Source organism: Cygnus atratus, chromosome Z (genome assembly GCF_013377495.2).
Source record: "Cygnus atratus isolate AKBS03 ecotype Queensland, Australia chromosome Z, CAtr_DNAZoo_HiC_assembly, whole genome shotgun sequence".
NCBI classification, from domain to species: domain Eukaryota; kingdom Metazoa; phylum Chordata; class Aves; order Anseriformes; family Anatidae; genus Cygnus; species Cygnus atratus.
In genome coordinates, this window is record NC_066396.1 from 79,421,450 (window position 1) to 79,435,274 (window position 13,825).

The 13,825-nt window shown below is 39.9% G+C and overlaps 1 pseudogene; it reads right to left on the minus strand.

Annotated features, from left to right (window-relative positions):
- Window positions 1–1,374: 1,374 nt before the first annotated feature.
- LOC118256342 (phosphatidylserine decarboxylase proenzyme, mitochondrial-like) overlaps window positions 1,375–13,825 on the minus strand; it is a 49,208-nt pseudogene continuing 36,757 nt past the window's right edge.

Sequence of the window (13,825 nt, forward strand, 5' to 3'; positions counted from 1 at the left end):
CTTTTTGCTGCATGGAAATACACCTATTTAAAAAAAAAAAAAAAAAAAAAAAGAAAAGGCCAAGGATGGGGGCAGGGAATTTAGCCACTCCAACCCCAAGAAAACTGCAAAAAGATCATGAAATTACGTTTCACATGCTTCAAAGATTCAGATTAAAAACTACCATATGCAAGCTACAGGAAACATCTCTGTTTTCACCTTCTATAATGACAACCTAAGTTTGATCTCTCCTGCCATCCTCAGGCAAAGCTATCAGAAGAACAGCCCCTAACACTGAAATTAAATGCATTACTTAGGGATAGGTTATTTCACTTACTCCAAGAAAAAAAGTAAAACAAGGCAAGATAAAATTAATAGTCAAAGACCAGTAACTCAGTCAAAATCTATATACTTATCAGCCTCAGTTCATTATGAGGTCAGCTAATTAGAAATGCTTTGTGGAGACTTCAATAGTTTTAGCCTGATCTCTTCACGTTTGTTTTGCCAGTTTGGCTAGCTGTTTGAAAACATAATCAACTGGCTAAACACAATTTCAGCTAAGATATATGCTTTAATTATCGGAACTTCAAACAATTTGCCAACTTGGTTCACAGGACAAAAACCTTTCCCGATCTGAATTAGAATATTATGCCATCACATCATTAGTACTAGAGTTAAAATGCATCACTTGGGTCAAAAGAGGCAAATGTATTGGAAAAGTTCCACAAAAAATAAAGAACATCATTTTAATTAACGTAATGAATATCCCTAGCAAATAGTCTGATACATGAAGGTGCTAAATAGCAAAATGTTGGCAAGAGAATAATCCTAGGAGCAATTTTTTTGTTTGCTCTCACAGATTTATTTATTTTTTTCTAATAATAGGTGGAATCACAGAATCATATGGGTTGGAAAGTCCTTCAAGATCATTAAAAGTCCAACCATGAGTCCAACCAGGTGAGATGCTTACTTTAAGTAGTCTCCAGGGGAGGGGAAAAAAAAAAATCAAAACAAAACTTTCCTCCCGTATTCTATTATATTTGTTTATGATTTACAGAGTTACCTCATGATTTTGAATGCCTGCATTTTTAAAATGTATAGTTTAAAGACATTAAGGGAGCAAGACTTTCAAATCTGATAAGACAATTATGTTTGGATATCCAAGAATATAAAGGCACAAAATCTTCAGCTGCCATATAGTGTGCCTCAAGTCTCTTAAATTGATTTGACTTACTCCCAAATGACTAACAATCAAAAAAAAAAAAAGTTTGAAATTCAGAGAAAAGTTAAAAGAAATAAAAGCAAGTCTAAAACTGACATAGAACAAGCAAAAAAAAAAAAAATCAGCAAGGTTTCAGAGAGTTATTTCTGTTCACCTGAGGCAGACTTTGCAGTCAATCTGAGGAACACTGATGCATCAGTGATTCAAACTCTGATACTTCCTACAAGCTAATGTACAGAAGTACCATTTTCTAAAGTGTAATTGCATAAAGCATTTCTAAAATAGTAATAGAAGACTTTCAGGTTATCCGTCAAAGGAAATCTAGTGAGAAATAAAAGGTATTTGGTTGAAACTGAGGAGATTTTGTCACATTAGACACCACTGCCCTCTTCAGACAGGTAGACATTGATTTCACACACTGTTTAGAAACTTTGCCTGATAATTTCCTAATAAAATACTGGCAAAGAAAATCTTTATTTAATGCAAAGGAACCTTTTTCTCATAACAGCAAGATGTGCTGTGATGTGACATTTCATTTAAATACCATTTATATATAGTTTGATGTAATGTAATTTGCTTACTTAGTACCTGTTTTTTATGCATGTACATTATGAGGACAACATACATTTCTTTACATACTTAACATTTTCTCTCAGTCATACACAGATCTGAGAAATATACTCCTTTTATGAGGAAAGACTGCAACAAAAAGAAAACACAGCACTGCAGGAGTAAGCAGTCACGGTTTTCAATCACTTCATACCTGATAAGGCTATAAAAGGATCATGTCTCTTAAAAGTAAAACTTTAATAAACTTTTACTGGCTTAAAAATGGCTTTAAAACAATATATGTGTATACAAGTGTATACTTTAATTTGTTTAAAAAATTCAACATATCTTTCATGATCTCACCTAACCAGTACGCAATAACACAATTCACACGGAGAAAAATTTCTTAAGGTGAAAACACACATTTTGCAAACAAAATCTCCTGCTGAGATTTGAGAGATTCCAGGATGAAAACGGATCCAAATAGAGGTCAGGATATTCAGTCAGGATTCAGTCAGGATATTAATGTCAGGATATTCATGTCAGGATACTCAGTTGAGTCCTTGTTTCTCTCCCATACATCATTTAAGAATCAAATCTTGATTTAAGATATGACCAGTCTTTCAACACAGGGCAGCATAAAAATAAACACTAGGTAAAAGCTTTCATGTTCCCCACAGAAAGCACAAATTATTTTACTTCTCTGAGTTTCAATTTTTTTTTTATGTTAAATAGGAATAAGTTGCATTCATTATCACCATTTCATCAATTGTTTTTCTTCTCTTCAGTTTTAGAGATAGAGAAGCTTCAGTTATTATCTGGAAGCATGTCACAGTAAAAAGGGACTTGCACCTAAGTTTCTGATGAGTCATCAGAGCAAAAATTAAATTGCACAGCAGCTCATCTTAGAGACCCAGCAGAATGCAAAATCCAACAAAACACTCCTCATGCAGATCTAATTCCTCAATATCTCCCCATCCAGATAGACATCTTGCTCAGCACAGAAGCCAATATGTTCTAGCTATATCAGATTCTGTTTCAGAAGTGCAGGAATTATAGAAATAGTACACTTAAATGCACCGTGATTTAGTAAGCACAATATTCATCCCTATATGTTTTAATTTGCATATGGGAGAATGCAGAATTCAAATCAACACGTTACAGATCATTACATCAACTTATAACCTCTATTGGCAATTTTTGGAGAGTTCTTGTGCCTGCCTACTGAAAAATGCAATTAGATATTCACTGGCCTTGGAAGCCTCCTCTGGTTTGCAGACAAAGCTCCAGGAACATTGGAACTGTCCAGCTGTTCTCATTCTAAAACAGATTTTTCTTAATTCAACTACTTATCTTTAAAAGGTGGCTGGGGTCTTGAAGAAATACAGTCATATTTGGTGTAGTGCTAACTGTAAATGTAGCTATTTACAAGCTCAGGTACCTCAGGAGCTCAGTGCTATGATAGCTCAGGCAAGTTCAGACACATCAGCTCAGACCCAGCAGTACAATCACATAGTCCAGTCTTGTAGGATGCAGCCACCCTTACATAAAAACCTCAGGTAATGCCTGAAACAAGCTCCCCACTTCTGATTTTCATCTTTTGTGCAGTACGGTATGAACACAGCAATTTGGCTTCCAAACCCAAACTGTGTATGCATGTGGCATCACACTCTCAAGCCAAAAAGTCACTCAAGACATTAGTGGAAAGAGTGCACAGATACATTGGCTAATTCCTGAATTGCAGATAAAGTTTTATTTGTAGGATCAAAAATGAACTGTGTTGTAGCTTACTGAGGCAGTCTGAGTGTTAATGCCAATGGAGAGAAGTGGTGGCCATTCCTTAACCTTTTCCACTTATAGTCAGATGTACTAAATTTCAGTTACTGTCTGGTGCAAACAATGAAAATTGAAGTAGATTGTGAATCCTTAACCCATTTAGTTCAGCTTGCCTCTGTTCTTTCAGTATGGCACCTGTTTGGCAGCTTTCTTTCATATGCTTACTTCATTAAAATGCACTACAGGCACATTTTTCCATCTGTCAGAAATATTAGGCAATAAGCAAGTAGTTAATTAATGTTAAGATAACCCCATGTGAGATAAATACTTTTTCTTTTGTTTTCATCACAGCTGCATCTGTATTTAATACATTTCAAAATTGCATTGGTGTGTAGTACATCTATTTGCCTTTCTCCGTCTCTTCTTTCCAGTAACTTCTTCCACAGTTCTGACTCCTCACTGAATCCATTTTGCTGTCTTCTCTCACTCCCACCATTTCTTATAAGTGAAGTATGGATAAGACAAGGAAAAAAGATTAATTAGGTTGCTATCTCAACAAAGGCAATATATCAACACAAGATGGCAAAAAAGAAAATGTTCATTCTTTAGTGGTTCATCTGAATATCCATTTGTGATTTCTATGACAGATGAAAGTAACGGATTTAGAAAATAAAGCACTTCTAACCTGTGAATCTGGAATTATTATTTTAAATTCTAAAAAGACAGGATTTACACTGGCAGGTCTCTCTACACCCCAAACTAAGCTTTCTGTCCATTTTGGATACATGTAGACTGTGAAATTTGCATGGGCTTTTGCACAATTGAATAGCTTTGTAAAAAGCAAAAAATAAAATAAAATAAAATAAAATAAATAAAAAATAAAATAAAATAAAATAAATATAAAATAAAATAAAATAACATAAAATAACATAAAATAATCTACACTGAAAGTTCAAAAACCAACTGGAAACAACAGTATCCCTGCCTCTTTTGTCTTTGCTGTCCATCACACTATACCCATCAGTAAAAATGCTCAATAAATACACTTCCAGAAAAGCTTTCCAAATAACTTTACAACCCTGAAGCCATACAGAAGTCTGAAGCTTCAGAATTTGTATTTCATTAAGAAAGAACACAAGAAAAGCATTTTTTTTTTGCAATTATTCTGTCTCTACTAACATTTTAGAAACCAGCAATAAACTCAGCTGCTTAAAGCTGCACCGGGAGTTTGTAACAAGGTAGAGTGAATTGTGTTATGAATCATCACATTCAACCTAGATCAATAAAGCCCATCCAGTTTAAATTTCAAATAATAATTACCTGTAGTTCACTTTCCTCTTTTTCACTGAAGCCCAATGCATAGAAAATATTGACCATCTTTAGCTGGCAATGCACAGGGCGATATAAGACCATGCAAATGACTTACAAGGTCAGACCAATGGATGATGTGGCACCGATATCTTTTGTCTTCAGCAGCTGCAAAAGGAAATATAATTTAAGGAGCCAACACAAGCCTAGGTCACAATCTGCAGTCACTCCCCTCCTCCTTCATGAAAATCCACAGCTGCTGTACTTCAGAAATTATTTCCCTTTATTCTTGAGGCCTCAAATTTAATTTTGCAGCAGAGTGGTACTCTGTTCTGAGTACCACTGAGACTAAGTTCTGAGTTCTGAGACTAAGCAAGCATCCCACTCCAGTAACAGGAAGCCACAGCGTTATTGCTGTTGTATCTAACTGCGCCCTGCATTTGCCTGTACTTCTTGGTCACTTCTTCAATATGAGTTGTCACAGCCAGTTTTCATCATGGCCTTCTGCCCTTCCTATCCAGCTGCTGGGATTGCCCAATATCTACTGGGCAGATATCAGAGCTATCTTCCTCAACAGCACAGCAAGAGCTTGGTGAAGAGCAGGATGGAAAACACAAATAGCAAGGCCAGGGCTAGCAGGGAGCATACTTTTCTCCATGCTCTAAGGTATTTCAGAAGAATACTGTCACACAAGCTGCCCTGTGAGCCAGGGGCAGAATACTGAATTCTGCCCTGTGAGGGCAGAATACACAGCTACCTTTCAGTGGATTTTTCTTCCTCTCCCTTGCTGTCATGAATTTGCCATGCCTGTCAGGTTGGAAAATCATGCCAGGGCATTCTTCACTTGTTCCTAAAGCCAATCTTGCTAAAATTAGCAAGAAAGGGAAGGTAAGGACCTGTTAAAAAATCTTCACAGAGCAAATTGCCTTTGTAATAGACATTTTGTCACTGCTAAATAAGATTACCAAACTTCTGTGTTTTTAACAATTCTATTTTAATTTCAGACCAGATATTCAAAGCTTTTAGGTGCATGAAGGATTCACATGTGAGCCTAAGAGGATTATCAGATATATCTAAATGGGGTTTGAAATCGTAGGGGAAAAAAAAAATAAAAGAAAAAAAGAATTAGATGCTTTCTTGAAAGCCTATTCTCATCCTTCATCTCATAAATACTTTTGGCCCTGCCTTTATCATTTGGCATTACAGATTTCCATTATCATGTAAGGTCTCACTCACTCTATGATCCATAGCTTTATCTAGCAAGTTTCTTTCCATATTACAAATACACAAAAATATGTGACATATTCTTGTGGGAAAGGAATTCGCAGGCAGCTTCGCGCTGTTTCACACATCCCTGAATTAGAGATAATGAGGAAACAAGCAGTAGAAACAAAAACTTGAGCAAGGTTGAGATAAAGTAAATTGGCTACAGTGTTAAAGATGAGCTTTGGGCAGTGGCCAATTGTTGGCTGGCTCAAGGCGCGTCTGAGGGTCTCTAACCAATTGTATGACAGATTCGGGCATGTGGACAGCGCGTGGGCCTACAGGGAAAGTATATGTAGTAGTGTAAAATGGCAATAAAGGTCTCCTGTTCAAGAGCCATTAGGAGTCCGTGTCTTGCATCTCTTCATATTCTCACACCAACTACCTACTTGTGACTGGGAATGCCAACAAATTCTTCACTGGCTGGAGATGAGGAAATAGATACACAGAAACACATTTTATGAAAAAGTACCATTTTATTCAGTCTTTGTACTTTTGCTTTTGTTTAGATTTGCCTTTCAAAATCAGTATCACACCAAAGCCTCTGTAATTACTAATTTTTTTATTCTTTGAGACTGGAGTGTGCATATCAAGTGTCTCTGAAAATGCATTTACAAAAAGCCAGAAGGAGTATCAGAAATGTCACTTTTTTATGTGGTCAGTGGTTGACCAATGATACTGAATTTTGAAACCTCTACATAGTGACCTACAGGTAATATCACTGTACTCAGAGCAAGGCTTGATGTATTTAGCAGGTAAGAGGGAAGTACTTGGCAGAGGCTAAGGAGTCAGTTTTTTTAATTGACACGACAATCCCGCAATGTAACTTTTGACCCTGTAAGCTTTCTAGAAACTGGGCAGAAAGAAGCACAGGTAAAGCACAGCTCTTAAAAGGTGCTGCCTGTAGAATACGGAAACTATCACATACCTAAAGAAAAACCTTTAACATGAAATATCATTGGGATATTTCAACTAGAAAATCAGCCCATAGTGATCACTCACACTGAAGAGGTAGAATCATAGAATCATAGAATATCCCGAGTTGGAAGGGACCCATAAGGATCATCAAGTCCAACCCCTGGCACCGCACAGGTCTGCCCCAAATTTTAGACCATGTGACTAAATGCACAGTCCAATCACTTCTTAAATTCAGACAGGCTTGGTGCAGTGACTACTTCACTGGGGAGCCTGTTCCAGTGTGCAACCACCCTCTTCCTGATGTCCAGCTTAAACTTCCCCTGCCTCAGTTTAACACCGTTCCTGTGGGTCCTATCACTGGTGATTACGAAGAATAGGTCAGCACCTGCCTCTCCACTCCCCTTAAGGGGAAGTTGTAGACTGCGATGAGGTCTCTCCTCAGCCTCCTCTTCTCCAGGCTGAACAGGCCAAGTGACCTCAGCCGCTCCTCATATGTCTTCCCCTCTAGGCCCTTCACCATCTTCGTTGCCCTCCTCTGGACACTCTCCAACAGTTTTACATCCTTTCTGCACTGTGGTGCCCAGAACTGCACACAGTACTCGAGGTGAGGCCGCACCAGCGCAGAGTAGAGCGGGACAATCACTTCCCTCGACCGACTAGCAATGCCGTGCTTGATGCACCCCAGGATACGGTTGGCCCTCCTGGCTGCCAGGGCACACTGCTGGCTCATATTCAACTTGCTGTCAACCACAACCCCCAGATCCCTCTCTGCAGGGCTGCTCTCCAGCGTCTCATCGCCCAGTCTGTACATATAGCCAGGGTTGTCCCGTCCCAGGTGCAGGACCTGGCACTTGCTTTTGTTAAACTTCATGTGGTTGGTGATCACCCAACTCTCCAATCTGTCCAGATCTCTCTGCAAGGCCTTTCCACCCTCAGCCGAGTCTACAACTCCTCCAAGTTTGGTGTCGTCGGCAAATTTGCTCAAAACGCCTTCTAGTCCTACATCCGAATTGTTTATAGAAACATAGAAGAGGACTGGCCCTAAAATGGAGCCTTGAGGGACCCCACTAGTGACCATCCGCCAGCCTGATGTGGCCCCATTTACCACAACCCTTTGAGCCCTGCCTGACAGCCAATTGCTCACCCATCATATGATGTTTTTGCTTAGCTGTATGCTGGACATTTTGTCCAGTAGGATCCTATGGGAAACCATGTCAAAAGCTTTGCTGAAGTCCAAAAAGATCACATCAGCTGGTTTCCCTTGATCGACTAGATGGGTGATCTTATCATAAAAGGAAATCAAATTTGTTAGGCAGGACCTACCCCTCATGAATCCATGTTGGCTGGGACCAGTGACTGAATTGACCCCTGGGTGCGCTTCAATAACTTCAAGGATCATCTTCTCCATAATTTTACCAGGCACTGATGTGAGACTGACAGGCCTGTAATTGCTAGGGTCTTCTTTCTTGCTCTTCTTGAAAATTCGTACAATATTTGCCAGCTTCCAGTCTACTGGGACCTCTCCAGATTCCCAAGATCATTGAAAAATAATTGAGAGAGGTCCCGTGATGACGTCAGCCAGCTCTTTAAGCACCCTGTTGTTTTGTTTATTTTGTTTGTTTGTTTTGTTTTATTTTGTTTTTAAACAGTTTATTTTCTAAAAATAATTGATACATTGCTTTAAAACAGAGTTCTTTTTTACTTTGGCATCAGTGTGTCAGGGCTTTTGGTGCCATGCTCAAGAGGTCCAAGGTATTTTGTTAACTCTTCTTGACACTAAGCTACAATGAGGCTCTGAAGTTTTGCTGTAGGATGAAGCTCCAGCATAAAGCTTTCAGTCCCAGCACATTCCTAGCAAAATTAGTCTGAGGGCAGAAGTCAGAGCAGGTGTGGCTTTTTATATTTTAGATAAGACAAAATAAGTGCCAATGCATTAAAGGAAGGCCAAGTTGGCAGCTGGGAGGCAACCTGGGATTGCTTCCAAGAGATGTTGTTTTAATGTACTGTCAGTACATATGGCATTGCACTCCATGCGATAAAAATTGGTCCTGAAGTATCTGAAACTGCCCTGTAAATAGAGGAACTATTCTTCAATAATTTAATGACAAAGCAACATTGAAGATATATAGCATCAATGAGAAACATCCTCTACGTATTCCAAACCTTAATTCAAGAGGTGAACTTTCTCTTAAATACAAACAAGATCTTTAAGGCCTGGAATAGCAAAATAAAAGCATGGATTAGGAATTGGACATATGGATCTGTCTGCTAATATTAAAAAAAATTCCACCATGACCAGTTTCATTGTATGGAATGTAGACACAGTGGTTCCAGGTTTAAAATACAATGCAAAGTCCATTTTTCAAGGGACATTGTTAGGTAAAAGAATTAAAGTTGTCTAACGTTAGGAAATAAATTGGATGTATAACTTACTTTACTGATGCGGTCTGTGCATTTTGCTTCGTTTGGACTGTGAAGCCATAATAGTCCATTTAACTGGACTAGCTAATGGCTCCCCATGTATTTTGTACAAGGACTTCAGAGAAGTGTTTTAGAATAAAGACAAGAATACTTTTGTTACTCAAGGTCTGAAAGAAATACAGCAGCTCTAAGGTACAAGGTCTGACTTAACTTATTAATGTTCCTTTAAATAAACCTAATCTCTACTTCCACCCTTCCCCATTGCACCTGCATGGTCTAGGAAGGCTTAAAAGGGATTTTAAGCTCTGTGAACAAAGATATCCTGTGGCACAGTGAGGGGGAGAACATCAAAGACTACAGGCACAGGGTAGGACAGAAACCTCTGTAGTCAACGTCTTTAAAGGCAGCTGTACGTGATACACACACGTTCATTCAATTATCTTTCTGCATTCAGCAGCAATATGTAAATATAGGCCAAATACTCTCAAAGTTGAACATAGCAATGACATCTTCCATTTTCCTCACCCAGGTCCTGCTGAGTGATATATGCTTGTTAAGTGAAACTCTCTGTGATGTGATAAAAGTCCCTTTGTATATAAAACCTTCTTGCTGCGTGAGTTTCTATAGAGAGCTCAGGGCTTCTCCAAAGCGGATTTTCTGTCCAGCTTTGAGGTGGAATTTGAAGTCCTTAGGTGCCTCAAAGATGAGTACAATAGTAGAGCCTAGATTAAATTCCCCTAAATGTTCTCCTTTCCTCATGGGTATTCCCTCCTTGTTGTTGTTGGATATGAAGCTGAAGTCATTGTAGGTGAGCAACACGGACTGTTGGTATGCAGGTCCTGGTCAAAGTAGATGCAGACAGAGCCCACGTTTGTTGCTCCTACAGCCATTAGAGAGAAAAAGCCATGTTTCCAGTCACCTGCAAGGACAACCCGTTCATTGGGGCATAACAGTTCCTTGATCCAGCGAGCAACTCCAGGATTCACAGACATCAGAGAGCCTGGAAAATAATGTCGGTGTGACACCCTCCAGTCAGTGGGTGCGAGTGGAAGCAGTGGTAGTCCCCTGGTGCAAGGCAGATTACACAATGACAGAGCTCATTCCCCTCCTTCGTGACTAGCTGTTGCTGAAAGGAGTTACCAGGTGAGGCCTCACTAAAATGTCCTCTGTGCTGATGCGAGGTCCCAAGAAAGATTCCAGTGAATAAGTAACCCCTTTTACTTGCTCCACTTCACAGTTCTTTACTTGTCCAAAATTAAGGATCTTTCCGTCAGAGGGACTAATCACACTGTGCAAACAGCAGACTGGCCGTGCTTGTGGTTTCAGCATCCTGCGAAAGAATTCACTGAGGTTTCTGTAGTGATGCAGATCTTCAACAGCCGCCTCCTTCATGTTTACTCTGAATGTCCAAATGTACAGGCTGTAAACAGGCTTCCGAAGCCATGTAGGCAGCTCCACCTGGTTCAGGTGACCCCATGCTCGTGAGAGTAGTCGAGTTGGTACCTATTTGTACAGAGCAACCTCCCACTCACTTGCAAGCTTCACAGCCAGCTCTATGCCCTTCTTCTCTAGCTGTTCCAACTTGTAATGCTCGTATTTTCTGTATCCTGCATATCCCCCACCTGTAGCCACCAAAACATGGAAGGGGCGCAGGTGGAAGGCTTGTCCTATCGGAGCAGTATGAAACTTCTTCCTGTCACTGAAAAATGTCCTAGAAGGTGGCTGCTTCCACAGGACTCGAGTTCTAATGCACAAGTTCTCATGTATGAGGAAGTTACAGCTAGTCAGCAAACTACTCTGCTGCATCGTGGCTGCGCCATGCCAAGGCTGCCGCCATCTTTATGTGCCTCTGCCGCGTCCTCTGTGTGTCCTTCTGGTGTCCTTCTCTTCACCTTCCTGACAGTCAGCATTAGAAGTAGTTTTTCAAGTACACACAGAATTGACAACCTTCTTTTCAGGAAACAAACAAACAAACAACAACCACTACTACAACAACAGCAAAACACCATGCACACTTACCTCTGTGTCCTCAAAAACAGGAAATGTGAAATCACAGAAGGCTTAAAGAGAAGATCAAGACTATATTCAGGAGGGAAATTATATGAAATGCAAAGACCTGTTAGTGACTGCATCAGGTACTTCTTCCTGGCACACACATAGAACAAGGACAGTACTTTGTGAATTGATCAGCTAGCCCAAGTTTGCCTGTAGCAAGAGAGAGAAAAAAAATAAATCGGCAGCTGTAAATTTGGATCCTCAGACATACAATGCAAGGGTTCATTCTCTCCTGCACTGAGCAAAAAGTCAGCGGATACTGAAGTCTGGAAGGATGGGACTAGAAGAGATGCTAGTCTGGCACTCTTCCCAACACAATACAAAGGTAAATATGAATCACATTTTTGGCCTGTGTCAGTGCAAAACAACGGTGTTGGAGCTCAGTTCCATCTTGCTCCTGTCCTGGAACATTCCTGAGGCAGCAACAAGACATGTAATTCTGTTGTAGAATTACTGAGAGCTCCCACTTTACGTCTAGCTACCCTGCACCTCTGATGAAGGTCATCACCCATGCCGATCAATTAGTACAACTATGCAAGTCTGTTCACTGATCTATGTTAGAAAACTCCTAGTGCGCAAAATGCTTATGCTAATCACAAAGTTATGGCACTGTATTGGAGGGACTAGTTACCTCCAGCTGGAAGGCAAAGATAAGCTGCTGCAGTTGGGCTGGACAGAGCAACCCCTTCATCTGGCCAAGCTGCAGCCTGCGCAGATCTGTGTGTAGCCTGAAGCATCTCCCTCCCTGCCCTGCTCGTATGTATTTTATGAGATGGGTGGGAGTGAACACCTCCCAGAAAAGGCTTTCACTACCTGATATAAAAAGCCACTGGTGATATCTACAGCCTAGCATATCTACTAGCAATCCTGAAGGTCATTCACCTCTTAATGAATTTAATGCTGCATAAAAAGCTATTTGCAATAAAGAAGCTGCCAGTGCTTCTCACAGAAATACTCATTTTCCAGGAGTTTATGAATAAGGACTACAGGACACTCAAGGAATGCCAGATTTTTCACTTGTCTTAACATGTATGTGTAGGTAGGCTTCTTCAGCCCCCTTCACCTTCAGGGCCTATCCTACATCTAGTCATATCAATGGATCTTTAAATTTGGAGATGCTACCACTGATGGGCAGGGATATTGCAATTACAACACAGACCAGAATCATGTTCTGTTTCAAAAGGAATGCAGAAGAGGGACAATGAAAGGGACTGTGTTAGTAACAGATTTTTCTAGTACAAGGATTAGGCAGCATGCAAATCAGTTAAAATAATGTTAAATACAAGTTCTTGTTACTTTACATGCAAATGTCTTGATCCTGGGAGGTTTGAGAGTCCATCTCTTACATCAAAATATGGACATAAGCTGCTGCATTCTCCAAGTGGCTGCAAATAATTGTTCCTCTATAAGTAAGCCACCTCTACAAGACACAAGGAGCTGAATTAAAGCACGAGTAGCGTCCTTTTTCTGTGACTTCTGTACATCTGTCATCTCAGAAACCTGAGAGACCATGACTTAAAGCAGAAGGGATAGATAAGAAAGTGCGAAAAAGCAGGAACAGAGACTGCTGCTTTTAAAGGTACTCTACTGCCAAAATCAGTAGAATTACAAGGTCTATTTAACATTTCTGACATAGTCAGAAAGAACAACAAATTAAGTCACCAGAAGCAGGTGGCTGCATGTAGCTGGGTCACAGCCACCGGCTGGTTGTGCAGAAAGAATTATCTCCAAATTTGAGAGCATCTACATTAGACCTTGAATTAACACAAACAGCTTTTAAATAAGCTCTTTTAAATTCGTAAGTGAACACTTCCAACATTGACAAGAGCCCTACTTAGGCAGATGTAGGCTTTCACACCAGCTTAGGCAGAACGTGCCCTTGCTCTCTGTCAAAAGTACAAACAGTTTGACTGTCTACCACCTTACAGTCATAACAACTACACACACACAAGTATTAGGAAAGATGCATGTGCTGAAGTTGTTGTAGCTGAAGTTGTTGAAGTAGCTGAAGTTGTGCCTGCATCTGGTACAGACATACTGAAGATATTTTTAAACCATTTAAATTTGGTCCAGATGGCTGACAAGTGTTGACTTGAGGAGCTGCAGTTGGTCCAATTGTCCAAGTGTTAACAACTCAACATTTATCCAACGTAGCAAGCTGTGGTCAAGGACAAGAATAAGGTCTGTGTGCACACATTTATAAATGTGTATAAATGTGGATATTTTTATATAAACGTCGCTTTACTAATCACTGACGCAAGGCAAAAACTGAATGCACTGTACACTAAAACAGCAATAAAAGTAGAGGTGTCCTATGCAGAGAGTTTCACAGAG